A 17,401-nucleotide genomic window follows, 5' to 3' on the forward strand; every position below is an offset into this window, starting at 1 on the left:
ACACGGCATGTATAGTTGAAATAAAACATTACTGCACAGAAAATGTGCTTGGGTTGTATTTTTGTTATGTTAGATTTCATAATTCAGCTTAAAAATAAATAGCATAACATGGCTAAGAAGAGTTAATATACAAAATAATTATTTGGGCTCGAGAATAGTACCTAAAAGCTATGAGACATACTTGCTTGTAGCAGCATGATGGGGAGGGAGTAACACTGTGTCCTAGCTTGGCTCTGACTATCAGACATTATAAGTGTGGAATGATTGAGGCTATTTTTAGAGCTGGCTTGTTTTGATGTTTGAGGCCAGCGCAGAGTCAATAGCACCAGATAGCATGTGGGAAAGTTTCCAAAGTAGTATGTTCACCCGCACCAAACATCTGGACAAACCACTGCTCAAGGCTTAAGATCTAAGCCTCAAATGAGCTGTGGAGGAATGCACACACCATAGCACTGGGATGCATGCGGCCTAAATACCCGGTGCATGATGTTACGCACAGATACAACTGTGATACGATTAGCTGCAAACAACAAAGAATAAAGGAGCGATGGCTTGATAAGGGAAATCACTTTTCGTGTATTAAAATTGGCTGAAAATAATCTAAATCTCCTTTGAGGAATCACGTGCTGCAGTATAAGGCTTTGGATGTGCATTCATGCAAAGTTCTCACGAATACAGACGCAATGCTGTGACAGGATTTTGTGTAAAAATATGACAAAAAAAGCTGAGTCATAGCCACAATGGTTTTTTTTTTCTTTTTTTTAGAATTTGGCTTAAGAGCTATGTTTCATCTCACACTACCTTCTTTCCCACCACATTTTCTGTTTACAACTCTACTATCAAAAACAAAGAATGAAACAGTACACATTGAAGATGAACATTTCAAAATGTAATGGACTTTGCGAACATCAATGTTGAGAAGATTTTTAGTTACATGACATCAAACTGAAAGAGATTTTATTTTCAGTAGTCAGGCTATCTTTATTTGTGCATCAAATAAGTTGAAATAAAAGTTAAAAAAGAAATAATAAAGAACAAACTTTAAAAAATAGATATAAGATAATACCTTTTACTGAAACATTATTTTAATAAAAACAATTTCTATCAGTAATCACAAGAAACCAGTTGTTTTTCCTTCTTCAGAATACACAAAGCCAATACTCTCGGAAATAAAATATTCTGACTGGAAAGGCCGTCAATGACAATAAAAGACAGAAAAAATGACAAATATTAAAACATTTAATTGATTCATTGTAAATTCATCTTGAACTTTTTGGCAAAATGTCTAAAAACTAAGGAAAAGAAGGAACAATATGCCGGAAAGCTAAGTGGTAACATAAATAAAGAGGTGTTGGAAGATTTAATGGCTCAGTGGGTTCCTTGGTAACAGGTCAATAACATGACAGGACATAAAAAGTGCAACTCAGGGTCTCAGAACTACTGGATCAGCAGAAATTCTGCATTAAACAAAAATGTGCATGTACAAACTGGAGATCATTCAAGAAAATATTTGTTTTCCTGAATTATTTCTGGTTTTAAGTAGTAAAATATCTCATATCTCTTTTAAAATATTGTTAGAAGTTTTTTCCAAACTGTTGCATTTTCCTTTTATTAAAATTGGACACTATGTTCCATATTTTTTAGAAACAGGATGGTAGTTTCTAATCAGTGAGCCTTTTGTCTTTGACCTTCTCAGTTACACTAAAGCAGCCATTGTTGTGCCCATCATACTTGGATGCAGAAGAACCCAGGGACTACTTTCCATTATAGCTTCTTCGTGACAGATTGCACGCCACTAGACCCGCTATCTACAGAAAGAGATATGCTGTGCGTGCACACAACAAATGAAGTCAGGAACTACGGTAAGTCTGCAGTGTCATGAAAAATTTGAGTTCAGTTTTTTACAGATGTTCATGCATGTTCGGATGATGACATTTTATAACATTTCTCTCACTGCAGCCTTATGTGCTCGTAAACATATATATAGTAACACATCCCTGTAAGTTTTGAAAAAAATCCATAAGAACCAGTTTTTTCTTTCTTTTTGCAGAGGGGTGTTGCAGCCCTTTGGATGTTTGACCAGGGGGCTTTGTGGCTCATCACTGCCATCAGAATGTTGACACAAGCCCTCACTTCATTTGCTTTCAGCAGGACCTCCTGAAAACTCGCACATCTTAGCAACCAGGCTCTCTAACACACACACACACACACACACACACACACACAAGGGAAACATTCTCCTCTGGGTGTTGTAGCGGGGGTTGGGGTGTAATTTGGTTGCAAATGTGGAACAACAAAGAGGCGCCTCTTGCTATTCTGATGTACATCCCATCCTCTCAATTTATCAGATGGTCTCTTTGAATTAGCAGAGACAAATCAAACACAGCCATTGATTCTGTTGCTGTTTCATTCATTTGTCCGTCCTCCTGGCCACACTTACTCTCATTACTACTGCTGACTGTTCCTAGAAGAAAAAAAAAAAAGAGCATGCGTTTGTTGTCATAAAGACATCTAGCTGTACGTGTGTGTTCACCTCTCAAGGGGAGGAAACAGATGGTCAAATAAAAAATGTCTTTGTTTGGTGAAACTATAGCAAGGTCACTCATTTTGAAAATATGAATTAAAAAGGTTTCCTTCTTACAAATATAAAACACAACCCTCCTGCATTCAATGTGGGCACTTCTTTCGAGTTTTAAGGATGATAATTACTTCCCCCCTGAAAAAAAAACTCAAGAAGTACAGCCTGCAATTACTTTTTCAAGTTACAGTGACAGAAAGGTGCTGCTTGAAGGGTTTCTTTGTGAGTGTTAGTGGGTACACAAACTCTCTAAGGTGCATTAAAATCTGACAGAATGTCCGGGAAATGCTTCATTTAGAAGCGTTACCAAATGACAGGGAAGAAGCTGCAATTCCTCTGAGTTTAGACTCTTTTGCAGTGCAGTCTCGACAGCCGCAAAAAAAACATCGAAATCTCATCCACCTTACAATGACAGCTGGCGCCCATTGCTTTGAGAAAAAACGACTTTAAAGGAAGGCAAAAACTGAAAAGAGAGGGATCCGTGAAATATGAGGAATAGAGGCGCAGAGAGGAGAGGCCTGTTAGTTCCGAACCTTATTTAATGCAAAAACTTCAACAGTCAATTGACAATAAAATAAGATCTACACAATCAACTCCACAGACTCTGCAGAAAACAACAAGACGTGTAGGATAAGAAAGGACTCTGCATCAGAGTTCTCACTCTTTTATTTAATGGTTTAGGTATTGGCAATAAGCAAGTGTTATATGGCCAAATAACCTTTATATATTTTAAGAAAACACCTTGTTTATAATTTAGTTAACATGAGACGTGTGAGGAAAAAGACCAAACTGGAAACCTTTTTATTTAATTATGCTGAAAGTTCATACATAAACCGCAAAATCGGAACATAAACAGTATTACAGCAATAAGAATGGCAAGAATAGAGGAAATAGCAGGAAACAGCCCCATTTTTAATTTATTATACCTTCACAAAGAGTTATAATTTTATATTATCATAAAGTTAAAAAGAATAATTTGATTTGAACTGTGTGAAAATGATCATCATTTTATTTTTAATTACCTGTAAATGACATCCAAACTGACTGCAGACTTCCCTTCTTGCTCCTCAAACAAGACAATGTAAAAACTTAGTTGTTTAAGACCAGTCAGACAGAAGATAAAGCTTTTGAAAAGTATACACGGCATACTTCAATGCAATAACTTTGTTGATGGTTTAATTTTTTTTTTCAAACAGTAATCCACATAGGATCCTTAGGATGAGAATGTTTAGATTCACTCATTAAAAGCAGGCAGCGTTTGGAAAAGCAGTTTGCATGGCAGAGAACCACCAACTTTTATTTAAAACATCATTCAAAAAATAGATTGTTAACATTATGACTTGCATTTGCTGAGAAACGAGACAGAACCTGTGAGCCATTGCTTTTGTTAAGATTAAATTAAGAATATATTGCAGGGAGGTTTAAACATGAATTGGAAGAGACATTTAAAGTGATGCAATGAGCCTCTTTGGTGGCTTTCTAACTGGAAAAAAATAAAGAAATCAAACCAGATCCAAGCCAAAGCTAACTTAGAGCTTGAGCATTGGACCTGAAACAGAGTTCAACCCACTTGAGTTGAAAAGATGTAAAGGAAAGAGAGGGGCGAGAAGGAAGAGAGTGAGATTCGTATCTGTCCAAGGTGTTTCTTTAAGATTCACAGACGTTCTATCAGCTGCAAGTAAAGGTGCTGATCCGTCAGATTTAATCTGTTCACCAGGCATCGGTGTGTGTGATTTTGTGAGATGAAAGAGTGTGTTTTGGGTGAGAGGAGCAAGCTCTGGCAAGCCTATCCAGCACACATTTACCGACTGAGACACTAAACTCCTTTGAGATTTTGAGAGTTGGACTCTTGCAGTGAGGGTTTTGGGCTCTTACTGTATTGGGATTATCGCTACAAAGTACCCATCTGATAGCCACATAACGCTCAGTCTGATTTGTTTAGGAAGAAATAAAAAAAATTATTTCCTCTCTTTCCTTTTCTCCTTTTTGGCTCTCTCCTCTCCACCCCCCAAATTGAAAGCTTGGCTCTGATCCTTTACAGTGTGGGTGTGCTGGGAGCTTTGCTGGTAAAACAGCAGATTATCCCAATTGCTTTATGACTAAAGCCTACCCTACTATTACGCCTCTTTGTCATTGGGAAATCACATATTCCCAGACACGCACCCTTAGACACACCCCAAAACACACCCCTATTCCTCAAGGGTAACATGAAGACCAAACGGAGGCAGTGGGTAGTAACTTGAGCATGGGAAAGCCCCCGATGCACAAACATAAACAGTATGCGATGTAGGTCCACCTGCAGGAAAATAGTATGGCTGAATGAGCAGGATGCCGTAATAATGACAAACGACTTAAACCATAACGCAGCAACTTCTGTTCACACAACAAAGAAGCCTCTGAACAGCTGCTCTGACCATAAATCCAAGTTTAGACAACCAGCATGGATCAGGATACCCCTGAATGACAAAAACACCTAAATATAATAACTATGTTGCATGGATCTGATTACGTGGGACGGTTGTTAGTGCATCCCTCTGCTTTTGTGAACTGGCTTAATTGAACATAGCTTGTATTTGACGCTGGCTAATAGCACGAAGTTAGATCCCTCCAGCATTACTGCCAGCGCAAATTAATTCCCCCTTCAGATCAATGGGCTTATAGTCTATTCACATCAGCACAGAGAGATTTCACAATAAGGCTGCTGTATGTTCAGCTGAAAGTTATGTCTTTACTCCACATCCATTCCCCCAAACTAACCTCGTTCATCATTGAGAAGAAATCAAATCGACATACCGAGGCATCTACACGCCAACTACCCCCCCCCTGTTTCCGTCTTTCATCTATTTAGGAGCAAACATAAACTTGCCCTCGCTGCCCTGCCCAGAGTCCAGATTAATACGTAAGGGCGTCACGCTGGGCAGATGAGCTCTTTCTCACTTCTCACACCCCGACTGAACACTGTCTCTTTGTGCTGTTAAGGCACTTCGAAGGTCTCAGTGAGCGCGAAGGACTGAGGAAGGGTAGCTGGAAGGAAAAGAGGAGCAAGGACAGAGAGTGGTGGAGGGGAGAAGATGGCACGGAAAGAAGGGAAGAGCCGAGTGCCAAGATGTTGCACAACAACCCCTAGTCTTTCCAACAGGCAGAATTATCATTCAGGGCGAAAACACATCGACATAGATCCAAAACCCTGGGCGCACAGGATACAGCTTAACGCCACCCCCATCCCCAACGGCACATACCCACACATAACCTAAAAGAAGCTTCCAGTCATTTTCATGTCTGTGGCTTTAGCATGGAATTATATTTCTATACTTCTCAGACGCCCCCCCACCCTCCTCGCCACCTTATCAGTGACAACAATACAGGAGAAGTATTCGAGTTTTTCTTCAGATAGCATCACAAATGTGGTTTGATTGTAAGAAACAAAAGGGGATCGGTTTAGTAAAAACAGAACTCCAATGCAGTGTGTAGTAAACCGTATTCTGTGGAAAACAGTGGAGTGGCAAAGTTTTTCTGTGGAATTCAGGCCCACATTGGCTGAATCCACTCGATATGGGCACAGCTACAGCACAGCAACGGACATCTACTGACTGTAATGTTTCACTTCGTGTGGGGCTCCGAAGTTGTAACAACTCTGATTATCTCAGAGTTGTAATTATCAGAAGTGCAGTGTGCAGGAAACAGTCCAATGCCATCCATTTATGCCATCGTAGTGTGAGACACCTGTCCTCTAGGAGGTAGATGCAGAACGCAACAGACAGTTGTGGATTTACAAGCACAGATTTAACAGCAACTAAAGATTCTACATCTGCTTTTAAAAAACAAATATCACACAATTTGGATTAAATGTATGTAAACGGGATTTGGTCCGTCAGATGTGCTTTCCATTATTTCCCAGGAAACAAAAGGTTAACGTTAGAAAACTGCCTTCAGCCAGAACTACCTACTTCTAAAACACATTTCATGCACCCCTTTTTGCCACAAGTGATTTGAAAAACTACATATTGTGGGGAAAATGGCCTAGACCCTTTAGTTCCCCAACCGTCTGTCTTTGAGTGCTGCTCTTACAGCGCTGGCAAGTCCAGGAGTAGACCTAGCTTAGCGGCTGTTGTCTGGCCTTAAGAACACTTCAAAAGGCCCAAAGCAGTGTGAGCTGCAGCACAAGGGACAGTCACTCAAGGGGGCGGAGGGAGCACAGGCTTGTGTGTGTGTGTCTATGAGTGTGTGTGTCTATGGGAGTTGCATACTGTACGTTTGAGCTGCACACAGGTGCATGCGGCTGTGAATGTGTGTTTATGTGGGTAGATGTGCGTGCAGAGGGAGGAGAGGCCTATTAAAAAGCTGCCTGAGGAGAGGACTTTCAGTTGTGAGTCTATGGGGGGGCACTGAAGATGGCAGGGCCATTGTGTGTCACAGTTCCATCCTGAGAGCTGGAATTAGAGCCTTTCTCCTCTGCTCGGCTGGAAGATCGTGTACCACCACCGACCCCGCATTTAATTAGAGTGGCTCTAGAGAGACAGCCAAGGAGGAGGAAGAGAAGAGGGAATACATGGGATAAAGATGAGAAAGAGAGGGGGTAAAAAAACAAAAAAAATAACATAATCGTTGGGGAAAAACACCTTTTTGCAACGGTCTGATCAGAGGTGTAATGAGGTGAATGGTAACAATGTGATAAAAAAAAAGGTTAGTTCTAATGGTTTCATGGGAATCTATAACATACCACTGACTGGAAATAGCTCCTAATTGCACAATATATTCCACTTCCAATTCAATTAGCTTTCATTTTTCCAGCATTTCTCAAATAAACGCCATTGAGAAGCGTATGCTATGCATGCATGGAGGTTAAAATCCGTGCAAATCAGGTAAACAAACATTAATGGATCGTAATAAATGCGGGCATTATCATCAAAATAAGGCCGCCATTACTATTGATGACTGTTTTTATATCAGTGTATTAAAAGGCAAAGCAGTATCAGTAGAGCAAATGACTATGAGGATGTGAATTTTTTTTCAGTGATTGGAGGAGTAAATGGATAGATTGAGGGGATAAATGCAGGCTGTTATCTCCTCTCCTGATGATCTATCCCATTTAGGCTTGTAGAGTTCATTTATGCTGAATGAGCTGATGGTCATGGTAAACAACTTGTTAGGCTTTACTCCGGCATAACTCCCTCTGCTTAACAGTTAATGCCATTAAGGCCAGCTGGTAAAATAATTTGTCTTTAAAATGTTCGCTCGTTTGTCACCTGGCAGAGCGATCAAAAGGGTAACCCTGCTTAAAAGGCATGCACGTCACTGGAGGGGCTACTGCTGAAAAGTGTGTGTTTTGGGCCTTTAAACTGCATGAGGTAAGAGTGTTCACAAAGAAAAAAAAGTTTATAATCATTGTCATATTATTCTAGTTATTTGGGAAATACAATATTTTCATTTAATTTCATTCTTTGTGTTCAGTATTGATTCTTTTTCAGCTCACACGTAAGACTGGAAAGCAATTCAAATGGGAAAAGAGCTATCATGAGACGTCACATGACATCAGTCTACACTTCACTAACACACACACACACACACACACACACACACACACACACACACACACACACAGCATGAAGTGTGTCTTGATCCTGCCTATATTTGGGCTTTCCCTCTCTGGTACGTCTTAATCCCGCTGTCTGCTATGTTCCACCTGATTAGTCTGATCATTCACTTCTGACAGGCCCATTTCCTAACTCTCCACAGACTCACGCACACACACACACACACACACACACACACACACACACACACACACACACACACACACACACACACACACACACACACACACACACAAAGGAAGTCATACAGACACATGATACTTCACACAAACTAACTATCTGACTTGAATGGTTGGAAAGCTTAACGGAATAATAAATCGGCCAGGTCACTCACAAGGAAACAGTCCCATTACAATCTGCTGTTACCAGCGTTGCACATCAGTTCACAAACCCACAAACAAAGCCTGGTTGGTCTAATGTGAAGTGCCCACAAACACACATAGTCATAATTACAGTTCACTGTATAAGAATCCCTCAGGAAAGGTTTTCAAACCAGAATAAAATAATGAAACCATGAATGTTTTCCTGGGGACCTGAGAATGAGTGGTGGTACGAGCACACACACACACACACACACACACACACACACACACACACACACGGGATAGAAAGAAATGCAAATGGGAGGTACAGCTGCAGGTTTTCAGCTAGGTTTCCCCACACACTGCCGGAACAATATTGTCCTTCACCTGCTGAGATCTAAAGCGGTAATCAAGAGGCGTGGAGAGCCATGGTGACTATTTCTGTGCGGGGGACCTCGCTGACTCCGACTGACTCCCCTCAGGCTGTAGATAACAGTCACAGAGTGTGTCTGCGTGTGGTTGTGTGTGTACGTTTGTGCAAGCAAGTGAAGGGTGTGTATCTCAATCCCCCCACCCCACAATATAAGCTGTCTCCCTATTTCTCTGTTGCTCCCCTTCTTATTGATCTTGAATTCCGAACAGTTCCTCGATGACTGGCCTGCTGTTAGAGTTGCTGTCATTGAAGCTGATTTAGTTGCCTGAACTCACAGGGACTGTTGTTCTCAGTGGTGGTAAATTACATTTATTTACAAAGAACATCAAGAGAGGGAGAAAATGTGTGGGTGTTATATGTGGTCACTGTTGTGTGTGTCCAAATTAAGTTAGTAAGTCTTTTTCTATAAGTCACCTTTGTGAAGATTGTATCAATTAAACTAGTAGATTCTTTATATATCACTGTTGCAACGACTGTGTTGCTGTAGTGTAAAAAAAAAAACGTAGATGATCATACTCCTCTAACCTGATACTTGTTTTGTCTTTGTAAAAAACAGGTTTTCCTTTTGAGAAATTATTTACCGCTTGGATGTTTGCTAAAAAAGATTGATTCCATATTCTTATCTACAGGATAAATGTGTGGCTGCAGTGACAGTAACGTTAAAATACTGGAATTGTTTGTTTTCTTTGTACAACCATGGGCAGATGCAGAGATTAGAAATAAAGAAAAACCTGTGTAACCTATAGGCTCCTACCACTCTCAATAAAAAAAGAAAAAAAGATATTTCTTGTGTAAAAGTTGCCAGTTATGAACCAGACTGACCATTTCCAGTTTTTTTTTCTATATAAACAATGATACAATAGTAATGTCAGACATTAGCCCAATTATGACTCTAAGCTTTTGGCTCAGCTGTGCAGTTGCACATGTAGGATGACAGGGGGACTGAAGTCTATCCCAGCAGAACTGAGACACATCAGCTTGACTATCATGTATGTTTGTGGGCAGTAAGAGGATGCTGGATAACCCGGAGAAAGCCAAATGAACGACTGCTGTGAGGTCACACCCCCATGTGGCCCGCAGTATTGATTCCCAATCAGATTTCAGTGCCTGATCAGTTTTTTGTTGCATTAAATTATTTATATTTGAATTGTAATTCCTGTGGGACATGTTTTCACAGAATTCTAACTATTCTAACTATTATATACAATTTAAACTATTATTGTTATAAATTACACCAACATTTAATGAAGGTTCAGTTCTTGCAGTTTGTGTTGGATTTTGGTCTCCTGTCAGGATGGGAATGTTAAGTTTTGTGTTTTATTGGAACATGAAGTTGTCTTGATAATAGACAGTGTCAAGTTAGGAATACTTGTTTTAGAAATAATTTTTAATTCAATACTCTTTTTACCTTCATTTTATGTCCTATAAAATTAGCCTGGTAATACTTTCATAACTTGTATGCAATTTATGATGAAGAACTGTTGCATATTTGAGCATTCAAAGAAAACTTTCATTTTCTTTTGCTTTAATTCTTTCAGATTACATCAAGGTCTTATGACATAAATAGTGTATTTGTTGCTATTCTCTTGCTTGGTATTTCTCTAAACCACTTCTTTCTCCAAACGAAACACTCTCCTTTTTAATTTGTTTTCAAGCAAAAATGCTTCCACCCTCCAGCATTGCTTTGACGTCGCTTTTGTCAAGTAATTTATTACATGAATACTGAAGAGATTATTAGTGTGGTCTTTAAAAAAAAAAAAAAAAAACATTAGCTTTTTCAGATTAGTGGTGGCTAGAATTATTCACTTCACATGCTGAAAACACTGCAGAAAAATGTGAGACATTGTGAAAAAACTTATTAAAACAGCATCAAACTCGCAGGGAAAAACTTATATTGGCATTGGAAATTTCACAATTTCATTTGTTTTATCCAGATATTTCTGCACCTGTATAGACAAACTATTTCATGCAATTATTCAAAATGAGTAAAGTTTGTTCAAACAAATATCTGGAAGGGATCGTGCAGATTGTGACAGGCCTGCCTATATTTAATGAAATGATTCCTTTCAGTGAGGTTATAGATATCCAGTCAGTGATGAGGTTGACCCATGTCCCCAGTGTGCCATGATTAAAGTGATACATATTAACATCCAGTCAAACATAACAAAGCAGTTCACAGATGGATGCTGGATGAATTTCAGGTTCTTTAATATTTCTTAAATCATTCAGAAGGATTTGTGAGACAGAAAATATCCAACAGCCTGGAATAATCTGCTTCTACCACAGTAAACTGTTTGAAGAGTCAAGATGACAGAACTGGATCAAGATGCTACTCTGGTCCAGTTAGTGATATCAGAATACACTAAATCAGTATCCACTGAATTGATTTAAAAACCATCCTTAGATCAAAATTGTAGTTTCCACCCCTACTAACACTTACCACAGCAGATGACTATTGTCTGGCCTCTCCTTCTCTTACAATCAAAGATATATCAAATTCATAGCTTTACATGTAATCAGCATGTTGTTAATAAATAGATTGTTGTACAGAAGTTCTGCAGGATTATCAAGAAACGAAGTGATCAGAGAAATTACAGACAGATTTTACAACCTGGCAATTCCAAATGTCCTTCATCGTGACAAGGACAATTACGGGACAATTAACTACTCATAAAAGCATTACTGAAAACCTATAAACCATTTCGGATAAGAAGATGTTGACAGAGATTACATGACAATCCCCAGCTTGCATCATAACCTCACCTAAACCACAAATCCCAGTTCAGTCTGGAGACCACACATGTAACTCTAACAGGGAGACGTGGTTGTGGTTTGGAAGCGAACACAAACAAACTTTGTCAAGTGCCTCCCTCTTTGTGTCGCTTCAGCGTAACAGTCCTCCCACAGCCTGAGGCCAAGATCCTCTTTGTTTTATGTAACATCACATGGTGTTCAGATGACCCTACCTGAAGCTATCTATTTCCCAGATCTACCCCCCCTCCCCTCCCTTTGCTCGGGCCTCACCTCAGCCGCAGACCAGATCTCCCGTTGCTTGGACAAAAGCTTCGTTGGGATGTAACTCATGCCGGCACATATGGAAAGTCACAACAAAGACTTCCATTCTCCTCTGGCAACAACACCTTTTGTCCTTCCTTACAAAAGATAGTGAGACAGCACCAAATTAACTATGCCCCCCCCCCCCCCCCCCCCCCAAAAAAGAAAAAAAAAAAAAAAAAAAAAAACTCAATGCAATGGATTGTCTCTTCATTTGTCAGAATGAAATATTAAACAGAGTAAAATAGAAGGAAGTTGCTGGCAGGAAGATGCAACCAGGATCTCAAAGGAGACTTTGCTTCTCTGCCTACAGCTTATCTGATTGGCCGGTGATTGTTGACGTGTGTAAAATGATACAGCACCATATAAATGTTACAGTCATAAGAAAGAAATTTCAGGATCATTTTGTTCACATAAACAAACACACTGAGTAACTGGGCTGACTCCAAACTGGGACCACAGCTGTGTGTGTATGTGGGAGGAGTGATTTGAAAGGTAAGAATCTGCAGGGTTTCCTCTAATAAAGGATCCCAGCAGCCAAAACTAGTCAAAGGTTTTTTGTTTTTATGGAAAACATCTGGTTTGGAGGTATTAAACCAGGTCTTCAACTGTTCACATTCAGATGCAGGTGACGGTACAGATGAAGTGTTTAGTTCTGCTATAACCATATCGCTGACTGAGAAGTGACAAATAGTACTATAAAAACTCTGGAGTTTGTATATTGATCTTGTAATAGTCATTCAAGCTGTGGACTGGGGGCCGCTCTCTCCAGCAAATATTTAATTTGCGTTTGCAACATCAATCTTTTCATTAACTGTTACATCTAAATTGCCCTTCTGTGATAGTTTCCCCTCTAGAAATAACAAAAACTAATGCCTGCTTCGCTCTCTCCACCATTATCTCTGCCCTCCAGTTCGTCATATTGTTTCTCAATATGAAAGCATCTGCTATATATACAAACTAAAACCCGCGGACATAACCCAGCTGGGCATGCTGACTGGAGATGAATATCAATGCAGAGGAACCTGATATTGCTAAAAGAAACACATGGCAGACACAAAATACAGACAGGAATACTGATGAACTGGAAATCAGACAAGCAAGGTGTATCGCACCAGTTTCCATTTTCATTTTTCATAAGACTCCTTATGAAGTTCAATATTTTCCAAGGTATTATTCTGCCATCTATAGCACACCACGGTTCACTTAGTGCAGACTAAATTTTAAGCTTTTACCTTAAATATTGCCCTCATTAGGTTATTAAGCACGAGGCATGCTCTCTTACAAGATAAATGACAACATAATTGTTTATATGAAAATTTTACAACATCCACCAAATAAATTTAAACATCTTCAGGTTAGAAGTTGTATTAAGTTGTGGACTAATGTGATAATCTGTGATATTATACTATAATATATAATATCATGTTATATTGCATTGAATATGTAACAGGAATGCAATGCATCTTCTTGTGCCGACAAATGCACAACCTTCTCAGAGTGTCCAGACTTGGTCAACTCAGTGAAAGCTGAGACATGACCAATACTCAATACGACTCACCAGGTATAACATCTACACTGAGTCTAGCAGTACATGAAAACTGAGTTTTCATAGGCTTTATGGTCAGATTAGAGTGCCCCTTGATGGAGCAGATGGACAGGCCTGAGGCTAAAAACCTGCTATCACTCTGAGGCAGACCCCAGCAAGATGGAGGAGGAGCACTGGTACCGGCTGCTGTTATTAAAGCAGAGCTCGCCGGACCGCTGCAGGTTAAAGATGAACTGAAAAGAAACTTCCGAGTCTGCTGCCAGTTTCTGGAGGATACTTTCCAAAAACTGCGCTACAGGAAGAAATCTGGAACAAGGAGTTTAATCCTCCATCACAAACATCCAAACAACATCCACAGTTTTGCTGCACAGCAATCCCAAAAAGTTAAAAAACCATTTGGTCTCCCTCCACACTGCTTTTACTTAAATCCTACAAAGAACATGTGAGCTCTTCCCAAATGAGACTTACAGTAGGGAAAGACAATGACCCTCTTTGCTTAGGAAAAACAAGCAACCATGAACAGATTAAGAAACAGAGAATAGAAGGTTTATGTAAGAAAAAAAGCTCACAGTGGTCCATAAAAAAAAACCTTGGAAAGGCTGAATGTTTGTATCATAAATAAATAAATTAGCCTGATAACTGAATACAAATATAATGTCTGAAAATGAAGAGAAAACTCATTTTTCCTGTTCGAGAGTGTGGGTTTAGTTTTTATTTTCATTTATTGAGCTCTAACTGATTTACATCCAAAGTAAATGTGAAATGCGATTTGGATATGCCGCTTCAGAAAGCTAAACCGTGGAAGAAGCAGGGAAAAAAATCAGTCATCTCAGCCGTTTCTGACAGAACATGAAGAAGTCCTTCAGATTTTTATCCAATGAGTCTGTTGTCCGAATGCACTTTCTGTCTAGATCTGTTTCTGTCAGACAGACAGCTGACTGCTACTGAAGTCATGTGTGCAGCGTGTCTTATAAGTCAGAAATGACTCATGTAGGGGAAAACTGTCTCTTCTACTGACCTCCAACTATTTTTTCCAAAGAAGCAAAAACATTTCAAGTCATAATGTGAAACTTTTTTTTTTTTAAACTAACCACTTTCAGCAACCTCTTAGAAAAGTCCAGAACATATTAACGACCCTAACCCCCAAATGACAATATAGATTTATATTAGGAAGTGGATGAAGTTGATTATAGAGCTTTGACGATATGCTTATGTCCCGATTCGATTCGGTTCCAATTTTTTGTGTGCTGATTCAATTTAAATTGTGGTTCTCAGAATTTTTCAATACTGATCATTTTTGTAGATTAAAAAAAAAAAAAAGTACCAAACTTTTTTTTGCTCATCATTTTTCTTGATTTCAATTAGGAAAAAAACAACACAGTAGTCAGATCATCATTCTGCTGCTTTAATGTCCAAGAAGACAAGTAAAAGATCAATAAAAACAATAAAATGACAAAAATTCTATCATGGATTATTTTTTTATTTGGAAAAATAAATTCAAATTTTTTTTAACAATTATTTTTATAAAATTATTTAAATTATCTAAAAACAATTTAAATTTTTTATTTGTAAAAAAATCAATATTTTAACAATTTTTTTTTAAAATTGTGAAGCAAAAAATCCCGATATTTGATTTTTCGATTCGATTTTCCCACCCCTAGTTGATTAAATAAACAAAGTTTGAGATTTGTTTTCTTAAGCTTTTGGAAAATAAAACTTTTTAAATATATATATATATATATATATATATATATATATATATATATATATATATATATATATATATATATATATATATATATATACATACATACATACATATATATATATATATATATATATATATATATATATATATATATATATATATATATATATATTTCCCTTCTTGTATAAAAGAAAACATGAACTGCACATCACCATTGCAAAAAGAAAATCTAAATAAACAAAAATCCCCATTTCGACTTTACAGCTTCTTCTAAAATGAGTCCCAGGTTGAGGTGTGCCCCGGCACTGACCCTTGCTGAACAGAAATTAGGACAAACCTTCAAGTGACTTCTTACGGGTGAACCAAGTGACAGCCACAGCTTGTGGACAAACTGTGCAGGAAAGCCCGGGCACGGCTGCGACAGATGGCCGGAGCGAACGGGTGACTTTTCACAATGTGTGCAGCATTCGGGTAAAGCACATTCAGCACAACGACACACAAAGGGACGGGGCACAACCTGAAGCTTCTGTAACGTCGCTGTAGACATGCAAGCCCGTGCTTACAGAGGACAGGAAAACACTCCATCATGCAGTCAAGACGTCAACCTCGACCAGCTTAGGCTCACCTGCTCTCTCCCTCACAGCGAAACCCTAAGATAAACATTACCCTTGCAATCCCCACGTAATCACCCTGTCCGCTTTTCTCTTTGTCCTGCTGGCTCTTTGCAATTAAGCAAATGGGTCATTAATTAATTGCTGCTGGCAACGGGACACACGAGGAGGTAATCAGACTGGATGGACGGACTGCTGGGAAAGATTGGGACACACACACACACACACACCCTTTCTCAATAACTATTGACATTTGTGAAAAGCAAGCCTCTAGTGAGATGATGTGTATGAATAAAATTAGAGAAAATGGCAGAAGCAGATGAAAAGTGGCCTGATCATTGACTCATGTTGTCAAACTGTGCTGAGTGGCAGTTTCTTCTAGGAGGAAACTTTGCTTGGATCCTTGCCTTTGGCCATCAACGTTCAGAGAAAGAGACAGAACACGTTTTTCCAGCTCATGATGGTACGCAGTTGTTGTGGCTAAACAGTGCTGACAAATCATTTTCACAAAGCACATATAAATGAGCCTATTGAGGAGAAAGCCACGTGGGATTTACATAGGAAGGGTTTAAACTGAGCGAACCGGAATGAGGAGTAGAGGTTCAGATGCAGACAGGTGCAGGCTCGGTGCTGAGACATCAGTTTGTGTGGAGACTGAAGCTGACTGTCAATGTAGACTTTTTCCCCCTTTAAGACGGTTTCTCTGGAGACACCGAGGCATCCTTTCTGTTCTCTCTTTCACTTCTCCCTCTATTGAGAGAAAATCGACATAATATTATTGTGTGTGTGTGTGTGTGTGTGTGTGTGTGTGTGTGTGTGTGTGTGTGTGTGTGTGTAATACACAATTTACAAACTGGATAAACTAACTTATGTGTTAGTTCTGTGCGTATAACCCATATGAACCCTTTTGTGTGTAACTTTGGGTCCTTCAAAATGTATTTTCAAACGCACACATACATATCTAGAAATTACACACACATGAAAATACACAGAAATTGCAAAAATGTACAAACAATAATATTTTATGTGCAGATTTTTGACTGTCATTCTCACAAATAGATTTGTGTTTAGCAAGGCTCCTACACAGTGGTGTAGTCCAGGGTATACCTTACTTCTTACTCACTTTTAAACCCCCTGTGATTCTGCTTTTACAATTACAAACATCCCGACACATGTACCTAGGTGAGGTTACCTATGCTGCAGTGGTGTAGTTAGTCATCAGCTGAACATAATAAAGTCACATGTATTTATGTCTTTGAGCCTTGTCTCTCACTGTGCCAGTATTGGTTTAGTCAGTTTATACCTCTTCCTCCCTGACACCAAAGAGCAGAAATGATGTGATAACAAGCAAACATAAACTACTCTAAACAAAATAGTCTTACATGTCACTTTTTCTGAAATAGGGGTTTTCTGGTCTACTTTTTTTCTGTTTTTAAAAGAAGGGCAAAAACTTGAGAGTGTACCCACTTCTTAAGGGACAACTACACTACTGCTCCTACTGCAAGCCATTAAATACATGTGCACGAATTGCCTGGTAGGTACAGACAAAACTACACAAACGCACAGGTCAGT

The sequence above is a fragment of the Telmatherina bonti genome, assembly GCF_933228915.1.
Source record: "Telmatherina bonti genome assembly, chromosome: 1".
Classification (NCBI taxonomy): Eukaryota; Metazoa; Chordata; class Actinopteri; order Atheriniformes; family Telmatherinidae; genus Telmatherina; species Telmatherina bonti.